This window comes from Anser cygnoides, chromosome 10 (genome assembly GCF_040182565.1).
Source record: "Anser cygnoides isolate HZ-2024a breed goose chromosome 10, Taihu_goose_T2T_genome, whole genome shotgun sequence".
NCBI lineage: Eukaryota > Metazoa > Chordata > Aves > Anseriformes > Anatidae > Anser > Anser cygnoides.
The window spans coordinates 16,859,092-16,877,830 of record NC_089882.1 but is presented as its reverse complement, the minus strand read 5'-3'; the positions used below and the strand labels follow the sequence as shown (position 1 = coordinate 16,877,830).

Here is an 18,739-nt window from a genome sequence, read left to right as displayed (position 1 = left end):
TTTTGGAGAAGCTAATCAATAAAGCTATACCAACAGTTAGATCAAGAAGAAATTATTCCAGCTGAGAGATTGACTTACATCTTTTTTCCTATGAACAGTCAGCAATTTTATCTACGTGCAATACGAAGAGACAGATTTCCTGCAAATAAAGGAAAAGTGGTTAGATTTTGTTACATTGGGATAAATCTAAGAGGATCTACTATCAAATTCACCAAAAAAAAATCTGGCCAGGAATTAATGAAAGAGGAGATGTGGCAGATGGTTGTGCTCACGGAGCAACATGGTCCTATCTACATTTTCTTCCACTGAAAGGAAGCATTCAACAATAAAAAAGGAGGCTCCTGGAAATGAATTTAGAAACTTCTCAGAATAATCTACTTAACACAAGGAATACAGAAGAATTATTTCCAAATGGGGATTTGACATTTACACTAGCAGGAATAATATCTCTGGTAAGACTAGGGAGTTCAAACATACAAGAGCTGTTAATATTTCCATTTCAGTACCTAAACTTGTCATCAACTGGGGGTAAAGAAAGCTCCATGGCATTGCATCACACTTAATTAAAAAAATTACGGGAGGTCTAAAAGGGAAAAGAGTAGTGGGGAAGGGGCAAGGGATGGATTATTCTTTTTTTTTTCTTTTTTTTTTTTCCCGGAGTTCATCCATCACTGGTTATAATTATAAACAAAAAATCAGATTAGTTGCACCAGTGGTCTGTTCAAACCTGACAATTTCTGTATTTCTAGTTTAGATAGGAGGAGAATCAATGAAAGTTTTACAAAGGTAAGTTAAAGACAAAGCTTACAATGCAGAGTGCTCAATCTGTCTGCCAAGGCAAGGTTCAGCCTTACAGGAGTCATTAAGGTTAATGCAATCTATACTGATGTGACAGTAAGATGCTCTATTTTCATTACACCAGAAAGCAGCTCTGATTCACTGTGGTTAGGGCTAATTGACAGTTTCCAAATCACACAGTGGTAATTGTTTACAGTTGTAGAAAGAGAGTATATCGTTTTCACTGCTGGTATACTTGATACATTTATCCACTTAACCCCTCTCACTTAATTCCCTTTGATATGTGGAAATAAGAAATAATTGAATCCTAGTATCTTTTGACATTTACCTTTCAGTTAAGAAACTGCTTTGCTTTGTAACCAGGAATTCAGGTCAGGGAAAGCTTGAACACGACTGCCTCTTCCTTCTGAGAATGACCACCTGTGCCCAGGGAGGTTGTGGAGTCTCCTCTGGAGATATTCAAGGCCCGTCTGGACGCCTACCTGTGCAACCTGCTCTAGGGAACCTGCTTTGGCAGGGGGGTTGGACCCAATAATCTCTTGAGGTCCCTTCCAACCCCTACAATTCTGTGATTCTATACCAGCTCATCCAGCTCCTTGACTCAGTTTGGACAAATCAAAAGTATAGACACTGGCTCCAGAAAGTTAGAAGACACATTAAGAATGGCACAAGTTCCCAAGAACAAAGTGTGTGCTCAGTCTGACTCATCTGTCCTACCTCCTCATCCTGTCCTTAAGATACTTGCTTGTAGCAGCCTCTATTGTATGTGCTCTCAACATCCATTGCTGTCCTGGGAAGAAGTCTGGTACTCCATTGTCATTGCTGAGCATCAGAAGGTCCCACACATAAGGAGAAAGACCTACTTCAGGACAGCTCTTCTTGTGAGGACAGACTGATGCAGGACTTGGAAGAGGCAGTGGGTAAGTTGGGGAAAGAACCAGAGCAGAGGGAAGCCCTGGATGCTGCATGGTTGAGGTGTGGCAAGAGAAGCCCCTGTGAATGAGCTCAGCTTCCATGCAGGGTACGGACCACAGGTGTCCAGCAGCTTCAGGGGCTTTATCCAGTCATTCCTTGTATTTGCAATTTAGTAGCTCCAGAAAGGTACTGGTGCAATACAGCTAGAGTAGGTCTCTGTAATCTTCAAAAGCAGCAGTTTAGAAGCCACTCTCCTCAAAACAACCCTCCGCCAGGCTCATGCAGGACATTGTATAACATGGTCCCAGTTTGTGCAGCTTTCCATGCAGAATGGAGAATGCTTTCGAAGGACTGTGCCATTTGGAAGCTTTCACAGACAAGCACATACTGAGGGACCAACAGAGCTGGTTATTTAAATGCCCTCCTCCATGGAGGTTTTCTAATTTGATTTGGAGATCCTGCTGACAGCACTTCCCTGTAAGAGATTTGCCTCAGAAGAGCGATCCATTCCAGGGGCTTCCACAGATACAGACAGCCAATGCCTGATGAAGCCCATTTTCTGCACAGCAAGAGGGGGCATGCTTTCACCTCCTGGACAAATGATCAAATGGTTAAAAATAAAAGAATGAAGTAAAGTATCCATTTATGCATTAATAGCCAACAACTACTAGGTAACAAGGAAATAAGATGGAGACAGTTTAATAAGGCAGGGCTAGATGTGAACATTGCTAATGCAGAAAGGTACTTTAAAAAAAGACTTAGAGATAGCAGTTGTCATCAGTAGAGTCAAATATATTTAACTAGTATAGAATCTAATCCTCATATGAAATATAATGAATTCTGCACGAAGTAAATGAAAAGCAAACGTCTTACAGGCTCCCTGAGTGAGCCTGGACATTTCGTGGTTTGTAAAACTGACTGTCTTGGTATTTGATGCGATGGCGGTCACAGGTTCTGACGCACTTTTTGACAGTGAGCAGTGCTGTGATGCGTCAGGACAGAAAAGCTTGTAGTCAACTGGATCTCTTAATTTGCTTCACACATTTTATAAACTTTAAAATGAATTTAGGAAATGCATCAGCTATTAAGGAAGGTACCATGTGATGCTGCACCTGCTGAACTAGGTATTTCATGTTATAATAAATGCCATCGAGACTCAGATATTCGTAAAATTAAAAAGGAAGGGGTAAAATCAAGTGCATGCAGACAGGTCCATTAAGTACTACCTGGTACATAATAGGGTGCAATACTGAGAAAAAAATAAACCGTCAGATTTTGGAAGTTACAAGATAGAACCCAGCCACAGGGCCAGCCACTAAATCCAGTGAGACGCTGAAAGAGATTATTAGTTTGGGGGAAGGTCCTAAAAGGTACTAGGCTCAATTCTACAAAAGGAAAAAGAAAGAAAAAAAAAAGTAATTTCAGAGGGTGTTTCAGTGGCATTTGTGATGACAGTGAAAAAGTTAAGTAAGCCATTGCTGAAGGACAAAGTTAATTTGCTAAGTCTATGAGTTAAGGTGTTGTCTGTTTGCACAAGAGGTCTCTGAAGCATCCATACACACTTCCTCCAGCTACTGCATCTGTAATTCACCGTCTTTCTCAATACATGTGAGTTTAGCAATTTCTGCTGTCTTAGAGCCGGTTATAGTGTTTGCCAGAAAAATGCAGCTCTCTTACAACACAGAGCTGCTTCTTCCAAACACGGGTGTTTTCAGAAAGTCTGTTTTAAAGCAGTAATGGGGATGGCAGTGGGTCCAAATCACCTAGGACCCTCACCATCTTGTGGCTGTGTTCCCACATCTGCAGGGTCTCAGACTGTACCTGTTCCTCACCAAGGCTGTGCTTTATTCCTCCGTTATTTTAGGAACCCTGAATCAATGAATTGTTCAGGAGGTTGTAATGTCTGAAACTTCAAAATGTGTAAATCTACTTAGTTTCAGTACCTAGGTCTGACAATAACTTCCTTCCTCTGACCAGAGTTACGATCTCTTGTTTTACACACTTAGCAAAAAATAGGATGACTACTGCATCCTTTGAAACTTCCACCACATCCCATCCCTGAGTCCTAACTTTGGACTTCCAAAGCTTAAGGCAGCAACCAGTGGAAAATATTATGAGAACACCAGTTCTTTAATGGCCAAGAGACCAAGTACTTAAGGAGTCCTGTCTATTGCTAGCTGCAGTTAAAGCTCTTGTTCTGGTCTAAGATGAGGATCTTGCCAGGGACAAGGTGCCAGCTCCCTTCTCACTCAAGCTGAGGGCACTACTGATGTCTTTATTCAACAGTCTGATTTGACACACCAAGCCAGTTGCAGCCTATACAAACATGACAGAATGGGCTATACTTGGAAGTGCTACCCCAGAAATGCATTCGTTTTTTCATTTGCTTTTACTGTTAGCAAATTGAAAGAAGCAAAAAAAAAAAAAAAAATCCTTCAATTAGCACTTTGCCTTTACTTGCCTGAAGAAGAGGAGTGATGCCTACGGCATCCTACGCAACTCAGCCCAAGTGATACAGGACAGCAACACAGACAGGATGCAATGGTTTGTCTGCTCATCCTTCCTTGGCTATATGGCACTTTCTGCCATCCTTTCTTTTGTCATCTTCAGCCTGGGAGTCTCTTGAGTCTGTGCAGTTGCTTACTGACATGAAGGGGCTGCCAGAGCCATTCAAGGACTGTTGGTGCTACTGGAAAACGAAACAAGTCTCATCAATGATTAACAAAGAAGGCACTGAACAGACACACCTGCAGAATTACTGTCAGGCCCCAGGTTATAGCTCTGGACTCAAAACTAGGTTGGACTTTCTGTTTAACTGAAACGGTGTAGGAGGTTTGCATGTTTGTGCAACAGCTTTCTCCCGCTATTACAGGGCCTTGCATTATATTGCTGTCCTAAGTAGGCAGAATGGAAAGTTATTTGAAAGAATATTGTTGTTTGTGGTGGTTTTTAATATGTAATTGAATTTCTATGCAAAGGAAGCATTTGTTTTCTCTTCCCTAACACATCTTCCTTCCCGCTCCAACTTGGTTAATTGAACATTAACAAATTTTTGTTTGGTTGTTTTTAGGAATGTCAACAAATATCTGATACGTGTCAGCAAATCTCACAACTCACTATTTCTGTGAGATACTATCAGTGACATCTTCCACTTCTCTGCCTTGCTAAAGTTCCCGGCAAAATCTACGTGGCTCTGGGGGTCTTTGATATTGTCCCATGCTAAAATAGTGGTGGTAATTAGACCTGGTGGTAATTAGACCTGTCAATAAGTACTGGAGCTCACTGAACTGAAATGATGTAAACAGAGGCTTGTCAATGCCACCTCTCTATGGCTCAGGCAGAGCTCTCCTGTCATGAGCCAGCGGTGTGGTGGGGTTTGGGCCTGGCAGGGTTTGGGCCTGGCAGGGTTTGGGCCTGGCTGACCCCCAGGCTCTGCCCACACACTCTGTGGTGCCCAGGACCCCCAGCCCTCTAACCAGAATCCTACTGATACTACAGTGGTTTATAAAAGCCTGGAAGGCTGCTCTGGCACACTAAGGAGATGCAGTTGTAGCTTCACCGCTCTGGAGGACTCCCTGGCGTGACGGGCCCTCTGGGGAGCAGCAGCACCAGCTGTAGCGCAGCTGTCTGCACGCACCAGAGCCATGCAACCACCCGCACACAGGTGGGAGCCTGGGGAACGGCGCCCCTGTGCAGCTGGGGGGCACAGGGTGGCTGAGTGTAACACACGGCACTGCTCTGCGCCTCTGATGCCAGCTGGGCCCAGAGCCACCGTCCCAAACCCAACGGGAGAACGGAGGCGGGGGTGATGCGTACAGAGGTTGTGCGTAGCCCCTGGAAGCAGTGTAGCCAAAGTGCTTCGCCTGAGCTTCAGAAGAACAGCAAACAGCACAAAACCTGACAGCTGGATTTTGTGGGCATGTCTGGATGCAGAGCCAAACGACAGAAAATGGAAAAGCAGAGTTCAGACCCTTCTCAGGTGTTTTCCTGCCACGGGGAGGGAGGTTCCCAGCAGGTCAACCTGAACGCCCCAGTCACAGACAGAGGGGTGAAAACACAGGTCCAAATTGTCATGTACTGAGGTCTGAAACAGAACCTTGTGTTGAATACTCAAAATTCGAAGAAAATCTAAAAACTGACACCTTGGTCAAACCCTGCACCTTGAAGTCACCTTTAATGGAGCGATTCTGTTAGTGGACAAATGGGCTGGCAAAGCAAATCAGCTGCAGATTTTCATACAGTTTTGCCAGTTACTTAGGGGTTCATTGGAGCAGTCCAATGCTCAGACACAAACAAGACAGAAGCAGTTCAGGCTTTGCAGGGTTCATCATATTCTCCCCCAATACCTTTTCTCTCTCAGGCCTGGGATTTGTTAAACTTGCATTGCGCTACTCATTCCTGAGATCCGCAGTGGCTGCTAGAGCTAAGCTGAGCATTTCAGCAGCTCATCCTCTTCCCAAACCATATAAAACTTCCCAAGCTTGAGCAGTTTTCACAATTCGTCTCAGGTCTAGCTAAACACAAAGTGTCACATTTTCATTTTGACACCACCAGATGCCTGGCCCTGATACACTATGAGATGGAAACTGCTTTTCTGAGTAGAGTTTCACTCTGAATTTTTGCAGGTGCAGACCCAAGTATATTTTTAACACAGTGGAAACTAAATAAGTTAGTCTTAAGGGTGAGTCTGCTGGGTTAGCACAGCTTCAGTATGTCTTGATGTTTAACACTTTTGGTGTTTTTATTCAAGGTAGCTCAAAGCAAATTCTGGCAAATCCATAGCAAATGCAGAGTTTGCCCATGGAGCACCTCCATTCTTTACAATCAAAACACAGACTGCAAGAACTTTCATAATCTTGGGCAAAAATCGTGTATGAAAGCTGAAGCTAAGAGCACCTGTCACTGCAGTGGCCTCATTGGCAATGCCTATGCTCTGATCTGCCTCAAATACAAACCAGCAATCTAAGCTGGGCATTGCAAGCACTGTCTACATGTGAGAAAGAGCAAAGCTCTTTCTTGTGTGAACTCCTTTGATGAATCCTGTTTTGATTCAGTCTTCTAGCAAGTGAGTGCCTCTAAGACAATTTGCTTACACTGCTTTGTCAGCAAGGCTCTCAGGGTGGTTATGGAAATTCCAACTTTCAATAAATAAAATAATTATATTTGAAAAAGGAACCCAAAAGTAAATTATACTGTATTTAACTAAATAAAGGTATTTGTGTTGGATCTCATGTAATCCCACCAGCAACAACAAATGGGTAAAGAAACATGATAGGTGAGATTTTCATAATTTCTTAAGCTATTTCCAATGCATTGATATTTTTCTTTGCGATTTCTTTAACAGGTGGAGAAAAAAAAAGAAGAAAAGTCAACAGTGACAGCTGAGACACCATAATTAGTGCAATTTGGCTGATGGAAGTTTGCAAGGATACAGCGTGCTTTTATCCTATGGTCTATGTTCCTCTGTGTACATACAAGGTAAGGCTTTTGGGCTTTTCTCACAGTTCATTTGTACAGACACAAGTACAGTGAGCAACCACCCAAACTGGTAACACATTTACAGAAAAATGCATATACTGAAAAGAAAATCAGATAATCAATGTGAAAACAACCTCTGTAAGCCTTCCAATCAATGATCTTTACATTACTCTTTCCTCTAATCACATTGGACTTTAATAAAGACTCTCTCTCCCCAGAACACACAGTGTCCATGTAAGCTAAATACTTATCTTTGCCTGTATCCCCCTTTCCCTTCCAAACTACAGCACACTGATCAATAATTGCCATCGAGCCCCCTATATATACAATAGCTTTAGATCTAAAATAAAGCTTTTGGAAAACCTAGCATCTTCACATGAAATTCTGTGAAAAAACTTCCATATATATAGTGTCACTACCTGAAATAATGAGCCAAACCTGAAAATAGAGATAACTGGAGACCCTTTGAAGCTTGGAAAGCAGCTAGCAACCACGCGCACGGAAGGCTCAGCTTCCCAGATGGTGACGCTTGCAACATCTTTGCTTGGCTTCGCTGATGAGCTCCAGCCACACATCTCTGACACTTTGTGCAATTCCCACTACCAGTGGTTTTTGTTTTATTCCTGCTTCAACGTTCACTGAGGTTTTTAAAACAAGAAAATAATGAAGAGAAAATATTTATATGCAAATATTTGCATTCATACATACACTTAGCTGTTTGTACGTGAGGAGTTGTTTCCTGTGTGAATAAAAACCTTGCAAACAGACATATCAGTGAATATTATCATAATGGAGAAATCCTTCAAAACAAGGATTACAAATAGAGTTGAGTTCAATATAAGTTTATATTCAATAGCCAAAAGTCACTATTCTTTAGGAGGTCACAAAAAGAAATGCTAACTAACTCTTTTAAGTATTGAAACCATTCCTCATCAGGAAACCTGAACTAAAAGCATTCAACCTAGCACTTCCATTTTTGACCTTTCCTAACTGATAAATAATGCCTGCAGCACAGATTAATATCCACCATATATGCGAGAATACCATATACGTCTGCTAGTTACTTCATATGTGCTGTTTTTCCTCTCCTCTGGTGCCCTCTCTGCTTTGAATGTGGTTTTCATTACTGCTCTGTAAGTGTTTTGTACTAAAGCATTGGTGTACACTTGTTCTCTGAGCTTGGCTTTGCTGCACTGATTATATTAAAACCTTTACAATTTACAAAGTGTTTGGATTCATTTGGCCTATCCATTTTTGCCACCCAACAAAAGGGCTGAAATGAATGAATCAATTTTTAAAACAAATAGGACTTGACAGCAGAGACATAGATTTGTGTGAATGGCAAAAGGTGCCTAATTAAGAGCTCTGGGGATGATGAGGCTTTTATTTCTCTAATGAAAAGGAGCTTTGTGAGTTTGCAAGTATTCTCCAGCTCCAGCAGGATGGATCTCTCCTCTGGGGAGAAAAAGACAATTCATTTTTCATGCCTCCACTGAGCTACTGGCATCCATTCTGCCTTCTGGGTCAAAGCTTTCAGGTGACCACCAGTTTCTAAATGCTGAAACAAATACCTGGAAGGGATGTTCTCACTTTCCAGACAGCACAGAGCAACCGTTTCTAAAAATCAAAGTTTCTCACTGATGTCCCCTAATGTACCTGGTATTTTCTCTCTAAAAAACTGAAAGATCCCAGTTCCATGTTGTGTATGTTTTCCAGACATAATGGCAACACTGTGGTGTTGGATATAAATTAAACTGATTAGCCAAGCACACTGGTCTCCCCATTGTCTTCTGTAATAAAAATATACAGAATATAAAATAAAATGTTAATGGGCAGTATTGTGCTAACTATTGTACTGCTATTAGGAAACCAAGGAGGAGGTGGCTGTGACCAGTAATGCAGCTTGCTGTGAGCACTGCCGCTCGTTTGAAGCCCCCCCAGTGGGAAAAGGCAGGGTGTTTCTACATCTGATTACTCCTTGTACAACTAATCTGGGTTTGCTTAATCCTCACCCACAGAGCGCTACATGCATCTGCTTTAGAAGTCTGTTGGAGTATTTTAGTGGGTGCTAAAACCAAAGAAAGAGCCCTTAAAGCAGCAGCTTTACTTTTATTTTATATATATTAATAAAGAAACAGGACCATATGAAAACTGGGGAGGACTTGTGGCTGCTTCAGCCTTCAGTTGTTCTATTGTGCCACAGCAATTACTGCGCTAGCGTGGGGCAGGCACCAGGAAGAAACCAAGCTACTGGGTTTCCATCATCTTCACAGAACTTTTAAAGACCTTCTGGAAAGTGTTATAATACCAGCATCCAAACTGAGCCTGTGCTTTACAGAAAGTTTAGTTGTACTGTTCCATGAGCAACGTAACAGTCTTATTTACAGACCCTGGATGAGGCTGGACTTCTTAGCCCAGGAGAGTGCTTTAAAGCACTCTCAGGTTCCTCATAGTCTTTCAGCTGGTGTTGTTCTCTAGTCCTCCATCATTTCTCACGAAACTTTGTCGTCTCGATTATTTTGTTTTAAAATGAGATAAGCCCAAAATTCCAATACCCCTTTGTGTGCCAAATGTTCCTTGGCGCACACGTGGCAAAGTGCATCCAACACTTTTTTGCCCTCGAGCAGCACTTCAGGGACCCACAGCCTTCAGTGTGGCAGTGCACGCACAAAATCAGAGACAGATGAGGAAAGCAGGAGCAAAGTTAAACATGCTCATTTTCCTCAGAAAAATCATGAGTTAGTGAGGATTTGACACAAGTTACAGATCTTTAGTAATGCCTGAGCTCGACCTGCATACAGCAAAGCACTGTGTTGCTGTGTGAAAGAAGTCCTTACTGAAGAGCATCCCAAAGCATACGCCCATGCCCTGGCACTGAGCAGCCGGCAAGTTTCAGGCAGGAGACAAACAGGGCAGAGCCTGATGCAGAATATTTGTGTGCTGTGGACATACTTAAAGGCATACTTGTGTGGACAATTCAGTCCATGCAAGTGAGCAACACTGGCCATTTTACCCATTAGGACAGGTTGGTCACATCTAATGCCACCTTTTAAGTCTCCATAGGCATTAGGGAATCTGGACCAGAAATCACAGATACAATGTCTGTGCTTTAGTCTGCCCTTATTCAGAGAAAAATCATAGTTACGCCTAACAATGAGAAGCAAAGAATAAAGGCAAGCGGAAAAAAAAGCATTTCCCCCATATTCAAGAAGCAGTGCGGCTGCTGAAGCTGCAAAACCAAGCAAAGATCTCAACAAGAACATACAAATGCAATCTCTGCAAGAGTCTGCACACAACAGTGGATGCTCTGCATCCAAATAGGAGCAAAATGGCAACGTCCCAGGCAAGGATGCTTTCATCTAGGAGTGTAGTACATAGAAAACAGAGCAGAGCTTGTTACCCACCCACTTATAAAATATTAGAGGTAATGAACCTAAACAAAGCATCTCATTTTTCCTGGCAAACAAAAAAGAAAATCATTTTAACTAAACTGGCTTAAGTGAAACATGAGGAGTTGCTGCCAGCAATCCAATTTAGGACTTGACTTTTTTTTTTTTTTCTTTTTTTAGTTCATAACCTTTCAAATGTGCCTGCTCAGGCTAACTCTCTGGTGAGCAGGACTGTTTATTTCACTGGACGTCTTTAAAGCTCAGTGGGGAAAGTTTGTATTTCTTCCGATTTTCTCCATGATAAAAACATCCAGATAGGTAGAAGGTTTGTAGGACGGAAGAGGACAGACAGAGCTGCTGTTTCAGCTTATAAAAAAAGGGCAATCCTTTGATTTTATATATTTGTATACCCCACACAAGCATCATTAGTACTGGAAAATAAAGAGAAAGAACCTGTCTACAATTTCGATCTTCATATGCAAGTTTGCCCTTAACTGGGTGGGGATAACCGTAAGTTAACTATATGCTCCAAAAGCCTCAGAAAGGTTAAGATTTGCTGTATTGTGAGCTCAAAACACAGCAGCCATTTTGGCTGAGGGTAAATGCAGTTTAGAACTGCCCTATTTCTAAAATACAACAACTGATGTTCAAAACCTTCAAAAATATGTATATTTTAAATTTCAGTAAATACATAGCTAGAAATTTATCAGGAAGAAATACTTCCACATACCTCCAAAAACCAGGAGTAAGTCTCTTATAGAAGTTACCAACCCACTGTGGTTCTGAAATGCAGACTGCAAAATTAAAATTACAGCCCGATTTTCATATATATATGTAAATACTTGTACTTTTAAGTAGTGACTTGGAATTTGCATAAAAGCCTCCAAAGCAAAAACGTTGGAGATCATATTAAATAGTAGTATTAACGATCTTCATGATGTGCTCTGAATACCAAAAATGAGTTGAATTTGAAATATAACCTGAAAAATTCAAAGTGGATCCAACGTTAAAAATGAAATCTTGAATAACAATTCATACAACGCTGAAAAGTAACATGCTTAAGAGCAGGTAAGACAAGGGTCTGTTGGGAAACACCTTTCAGGTTTCATTATAACTATGAATCTCCCCTTGTGCTGTCTGGAAGGCCTGATGAGACCTGCAAGTCTTTCAAAACTAATATTGGTTAATTTATGGTTTCACATACAACAGACATTTTTGCATGCATTGGCAAATAAGTCAGTCACATTTCAGTAGTGATGACTGAATTCATGATTTTTCAGGTTGACTGAAATTGAAATCCTTAAGTTATGTTTTGATTTTCAGAAGATTTTTTTTTCAGGATTAAGTCTAAAAGCTGTAAATCAAGACCATTTTTTATAGCATGCAAAACAGTAAGACCTGCTTCTCCTGCATATCCTACCATCACAGAGACCTCGTCTAAAGAGGTTTACAGCATCCCATTCTGGTGTTGCTTAAGTTACAGCAAACATGAAAATAACGGCGGCAAATGGAGGAAGAAAAGTGGGCTGGGTTGAATTAGGATGGTTGATGCGATAAAAGAAATTGCCAAAAGAAATTGATGTGCTAGAAGAAAGTGGAAGTTGGTGCCAAAATTATTTGAATCAGTTTGGGAATTTTCATCTGTATTTGCACAGGCTGCTTCTCACCCAGGGAGGAGTGGTGCAAGCAGTGCTTGCTTGCTTGAGCAGTAACATCGGGAAGAAACAAGTGCTCTGTGTAGGTTCACCAGACAAAAAATCCCAACCGATTATTGCAGCTTACAGGGTCAGGCTCAGCACAGCCATGCAAGGCCTGGGGCTGGCAAACAGCTCCAACCAAGAATTCCGAGCATCAGGAAAACGTGTGGTGACAAAGAAGGTCCAAAGGGAAGCCGAGAAGCCAAGCTGCAGGTTGGGCTGGTCAGGGCCATGCCAATGAGAGCCCGCTGGCCCTGACAGACAGCTGCACTGGCTGCGGAGAGCCTTGTATTCTGAGAAAGAAATACAAACCATTGGGAAAGAAAATGCAGCCTTTCAGGCTTGTTTTACCTAGCCGCAGATCTGCCGAGTTAAATCCGTGTAAGCCACCGGCACAGTGAGGGAGAGCCTGGCTGAACAACATCCTCCTCCTCCTCCTCCTCGGTGTGTGCATGCAGGCGTCCATACAGCCTTCTCCTTCCTTTAAGAGCCATCGAAGCGTGTAATTTCAGGAAGCTGATCAGACCATCCGTGCGGCAGTCAGTAGATGGCAGTTACACCTCTGCGAAAGGCTAACCTCAAAATCAGGCAGATGTTACTCTACCGAAAAGGAGCTGATGGAAATAATACTTAAATACAAAAATAAGAACTGAGTTTCAAACGTCTTTGGATTGGGATGGCTCGGCTAGAATTTGTTGTCTTAGGTAACAAAATGTTTGTTCCTTCTGGCTTTCTGCTGCTTCTGCATCAAGACAGCCCACCTACCCCCCCATGTGTGAAATCCCACAACTCCTGATTTCATTAATATTAGACTTCATAAATTTTACCTTTTGAGCCTAAGAAGCTCTGGCTACATCCTGTGAACAACGCATGGCAAAGTGTCTTGTTCCTCTGAAGTCGCCAGAATCAGTTAAATCTGGAAAGAATGAGCTTTAAAAAAGGAACAGAAAATCCCCTGACTCCCAGGTCCTATGGGCAGGGACAAGCACATGCTCCCAGGAAAATCCAGAAGGGCCAAAAGGCAAAATAAAAACAAGCAGTACAAAAAGAAACTACTCAGTTTCTTCCAATTCCACAGGGCGTTTACTTCAGGCTCAGCAGGAATGTTGGGCCAAAATTAACAGAGAAAAGGCATCAAACTTATTTTTATCTTAAGCAGGTTTCTTTTTCCTTGCTTCCTCACCCATGTAATCATTCAGAGATTTTGAAGCACAAAAAATACTCAGAAGGCTGAAGAGAAATAGTTACTATTTATTTGCTTCCAACTGAAATTAAGGACTATATCCTTGCCTCCAAGGGCAGTGTTTTCTTTGGTTTTATATCCACACCCATTGAAACAATCAGCTTTCCAAACAATTTTTCACAAAGTCGAAGGCAGCGAGTAATGCTGTAATAAAAGGAATGATTTTTAACCATCTGACAGCCTTTCATTTTCTTCCTGGATTGCTAGAGCATTAACAGCAGACACTGCTCATGCAGCCGTGAGAGCTGCTTCCTCGCAGGGCTGCCTCAGCTCTCCAGCTCCCGATCTTGCCCGTCCCCTTTATTCCTGAAGGATGACACTTTCCCTGTTTCCTTTCAGAGTGAAAAAAAATCATGTAATATCATAAGTTTGGGAATAGATCCTTGTGCAAATTATTCATAAGCTATGCATTATGCATAGGGTATTGTGGTGGTACAAGGCAGTAGCTTGTACTCGCATATTTACCGTGTGCAGACATTTAATCTACACGCAGCCTTATACATCGGCCACTTAAAGTCTGGTTTCTCATGTGAATAAAATATAGGATTTCCACAGCCCTCAGCAGGGAAGTGTATCGCAACATCACTGCCTTGCTGCAGGTACAATCTGTTTCAGGTTCTTTCCTTCCCACTGCTGAGCCAGCTCAGCTCACAACAGCACCATCCTGCTGCACCAGCTCAATGCTTGCAGCTTGGCCCCGAACCTCGACTCCACTGTCAGTCCAGCTGCAACCCTGTGCAGCAAGTTCCTTCCAAACAGTTGTTGTCAAATTTGGGGAAGCCGTGGAGCTTCCCACAGGTGATTCTGAGCAGTTGCTCATCTTTCCAGACCTGCCTTTAAGGCCCTGTGTGCGGATGTAGCAATCAGGCATCCGGGGGCTCTGAGCATCAGCAACCAGCAGCCGTATGGCTCAAGAGAGTTGTGACATGAACCTGTCTTAAATCCATATGTTAGGCTATTTCACTGTTTTGTTGGTGGAACTCTTCTTAAGATGGACAATAAAAGTGCTTTTTCCTTCACTGTTCTTTTCCAAGTATCTCTTCCCAGGCACAGTCACACAACCCATGAACACACCAAGAGCAGCAGCTGGAAGTCCCTCCTTGACTGCATAAAAGCAGTGCTTGAGCAAGTAGCTAATTGTGATAGCGGGGAAAAATAAAAATAAAAAATTTCAGGAGAAACAAATTGTTTGGAAGTTTCTGAAGAAGGACTTTATGAGGCATAATCTTCATTTACTCTTTGCAATTCCACTCTGCTGCGTAAGACAACAAAGCATCCTTCAGTTTTTACAAAAACATTTGAGACTTCTTTAAAACCCAACCCCAAAAGTCAAAAGCACTTTTCTTTCCTCTGGAACTGTCATTTCTTGTGGAAAGTAGAAAGCACCCACAAAAGTTTGCATTTCAGTAAGAACTCCATTTCCTCGTGGAAAGAGCAAAGTTCGATCTGAATTTAAGCAACACTCTTCCCTTGGCTGTGATCTGACGTGCTGTAAGCCCCCATTACTTGGGCTGCTTTTTCTGTGAACAGGAGAAGATGAAAAAATATTCTTCACAGACAGTCATCAGCTGCATCGTTTCCAATTGTACAAACCCTTTTTGAATGCTTATCTGTTTAAAGGGCTGCCCAATACTAACAGGCCCTAATCTGTTCAGCACTCTCCAGTTGCTTACATCTGAGAAAGCAATCGATTTTATGGTAAAATACTGCAGTGCAAAAGTCTGAGATTATGACATTTCATGCCAGTTCACACTCCATTACTGGCAGACCAGAAGAGTAAAAGCAAAAAACTTTCCTAGCTGATCCCCAGCCCTACAAATCAGGTGCAGCATCTACACAAGTCCAGCAGCACCACTCCCCAAATGCATCTTAAGACCCAACTAACCATTGTATTTTTCTCCTTTCTGTGCTACCTTTGTCTTCTGAGAAAACGTGAAAAAAAATTCCAGGTTTTTGTTCTAGCTCTGTGGGATGAGCAATAGATAAAGAGAACAGAAAGTCCCCCAGATTGCTCTGGTTACATGGGCTTGGCATCCTGAGGAGGATCCTCAGGAATAATTTGTCTCCTAATGTAGTAATGGAACTTTGAAAGTCATCAGTGATTAGCAAGCCTCATTAAAAAAAAAAAAAAGGCATCCTTTAAGAACAGAAAGGACAGTGACAGCTTCTGCCTCTGGAGCTCCCCAAGGGACACAGCCGTCCTTGGACCGGGAGGCCCTGGGGCTCCCTCCTCCGCCCAGCTGAGCGTGAGCGGCTCGGTTCAGCCGTGGGAAGGCTTCAGGAGGCAGGCACGTGGCTCTGCGCCGCCTCGACGGCAGCATCTGTAGGGCTAACACCGCTTTGTTTGTACAGGGGTGCACACCTCCATGTCGATAAAGCTGTCCTTGGCTACAGCGTTGGCGACTTCAATCTGTGGGGCACTGCGAGGGGCTGGGAGAGGAAAGGCAGGGCTGTTGCAACAGAGCAGCACTGTGCGAGGCTGGCAGCCTGCAACAGCCAGGGGCTTTCTGGGGATAAACACATTCACTAATTAGAATTTGCAATCCTTGGTGGCATGAGGTAGTAAAAATTATTCACCAGCTATTAACAGGGTGTATTTATATGAACACACAGACACACACCTCTTAAACCCAAGGCTTTCAGCTTCTCAGCCCGAGCAAACACGTTGGTAGTGTATTTACTGCATCAGTCATAACATCGGAAATTGTTGGTCTGCTAATGCTCCGACACCAGCCATGCTGCTATTGATACTGGCTGATATTGTCGCGTCGTGTCTGTCACTCGTTATACACAGGAAACCTTTTGGAAACTGCCTTTCCCTCAGCTCCAGGTTTGTTCCGCTCCTACCACAGCAGAATCTTGCTGAAGCCTCAGACTGCTGCATGGTTCATGGACACAAACACAACCGGAGACAGAGGCATTAGCATCACCAGAAGTCACATTTCTATTGCAGGAAGAATTACGGATTATTCTTTGTACAGAATTTAATCTAAGCATGCAATTCTAAAGAAGTTGATTTTGTATTTTAAAAAAAATAAGCATTCTCCCTGCCAGTGATTTCCTCTTCTCCAATGTAATGTAAATAACACTTTGTACATTTCCTGTTTTATGGTCTCTCTGATTGTATCTTACACTTTCCTTCAACAACGAAAATTATTCATAAATAATAATATGTTTCCCCAGTAAAAGGAGGACATTTAGTTTATTTTTCCTTCCACCTTTTCAAATACCTTTATATGGTGTGACAATTACCCGTTCAGCTGGGCTCCTGCTGCTGTAAAAATTTTATTATTACATTTCCTTGCACTTCTGAGGCTTGGAGGGAGAGAAATGCAGCACAATGTATGGAACATCTCTGAACTCAGTTCTGTGGCAGCCAGGAAGGACAAAAGATTTCCATTCTGTGCATGGAAATCACACCGATACGCGCTCCTTCCCAGGGAGCAGTGCCACCCTCAGAAATGAGTTGCCCAGCACACCCTGCAGAGGAAGACTCTCCTGCCCACGGGCCGTTATTGTGAACAGTTATGAAATTTCAGGCCACTCAGAGCAGACCAGCCCTGAAGGAACTCTCTTCCCCAACATTCATGCACACCATTTATTAGTACAGTGGCTAAAAATCTTCACAGAACCAGAGATCACAGAGGCCCCAGAGAAACTTGAGGTGCTAGATCCAGCGGAGGTATCTCTGTGTGTGCAAACATCTTACAAGTGCATACATTTTTTTTGTGCTAGAAAGCACAAAATTCATGCAAAATTTGAATTGATAGTAGCCCCCATCCTAGCAACCGTTAGCTTTTTCTTTTTAAATGCTGCAACACCAACAGGCATTTTCAGTTTTAAGCAATTACCTGCTTTCATATCAATGTACATCATGTTTGAAGAGAATCTTGTATTAGAGGATGCTAATAAATAGATGGTTGCAAAAGATAACTACATGGAAACACTTACATGGATACAAAAAGAGAGACTCAAAAGCCAAAGCTTAACTGCGGTAGGCAGGATTGAGAAAGGCTGTTAGAGTACACAATATAAAGATGTACTGAAAAGATGTGGGAGACACCATGACAACCTCAGCCTCTCTGGGAAGACAGCTGAGTGGCATTTACTTGGCATGTAAATAAATGACCTTAGTGGCCTGACACTCACTCTTGGTGACCAGAACATGGGAGCTGGGGCCCAGCGAGCAGATGGAGTGCTGATAGCGTGTGCCGAGGAGCCGAAGCCTCAACAAAAAGTCTTTTGTTTCCTCTTTCCAGCTCTCCCTGCAACACCTTTTTGGGTAGAACAGTTCTGGAGGAAAAAGAAGAAAAAAAAAAAAAAAGGAAACCCATGATATTAGTGTAGCTACAGAGATGTTTATAAACCCAGCACAGAAAGGGAAGCTTTTTTTCAAGCCTGTTGTCTCTTGCAGTACTGCCAAGAGCGGGGGGATCAGAAAGTACTGTTCACATTAGGTCTTCCACAAAGCAAAGCACACACCTCTCCAGTCTGAGTGTCGTTCAAGGAAACAAACATCTGCTGCTGCCAGTAATGAGGCTTACATGTAATCAGAAGGGGACAACGGAAAAGCTTTTCAGTCACTCGATAACCTGTGCTGCCGTCGCAGCCCGACCCGTGGCGAGCGGGCAGCGCAGAGCTGTGCTGGGGCAGCATGTGCCAGCTCGGCGGGGTGCCAGCCCCAGCCCGGGCGCTTTGCTGCCTTGGAGAATTTTTTGCCTAATTAACAGGCTAGGTGGGGGGGGAGTTCTTTGTTTTCCAGACCCCTGCATCACAGACCAAAAAAGCTTCCTTCCTTTGCTTCTCCCCCAACTCATTTTCTGTGATCGCTGCTATTCTCAGGAAGGCATCGGGCATGTTGTAATCTTCCTCCAAGCTTCATTTATCCTGCAGCGCGTACTGGCTTTGCCCTGAGCTTGCTGTTTTCTCTGGCTGAGCACAGGGTATGTGAACGTACACGGCGCGTCGCTGTGTGCGGGCTTGCAGGGTGCTGAGGCCTGCACCGCACACCTCCATTACGGCTGCTGCCCAGGCTGCCAGGCTCAAAGCAATTGTGCAAACACACTGTGTTGGTTTTTTTTTTCTGTATGCACGTTCCCTGAGACTGGCGAGCATCTTGATCTGCAAAATGCTGTTTTGCAATTCCAGCCCGTGCATGCAAAGAAAACTGCGCTGGCTCTTAACGCCCTGCAAACTGCTCACGGGGCCTCTGCAGCTCG

At 43.0% G+C, this 18,739-nt stretch overlaps 1 long non-coding RNA gene across 21 annotated transcripts in view; it reads right to left on the bottom strand.

Moving 5' to 3' along the window:
- Nucleotides 1–18,739, bottom strand: part of LOC106042788 (uncharacterized) — a 121,033-nt gene that overhangs the window by 9,549 nt on the left and 92,745 nt on the right. For 13 of the 21 annotated variants that reach the window (XR_010834031.1, XR_010834039.1, XR_010834033.1 and 10 more), the window contains 6 exons: nucleotides 17,670–17,813; nucleotides 12,629–16,398; nucleotides 7,630–7,829; nucleotides 4,175–4,402; nucleotides 1,127–2,304; nucleotides 79–139 (listed from right to left, as the gene is read on the bottom strand). This is a non-coding gene — a long non-coding RNA (uncharacterized lncRNA). The remainder of the gene's footprint in view (nucleotides 1–78; nucleotides 140–1,126; nucleotides 2,305–4,174; nucleotides 4,403–7,629; nucleotides 7,830–12,628; nucleotides 16,399–17,669; nucleotides 17,814–18,739) is intronic. The other 8 variants (XR_010834040.1, XR_010834038.1, XR_010834032.1 and 5 more) reach the window with 7 other exon arrangements.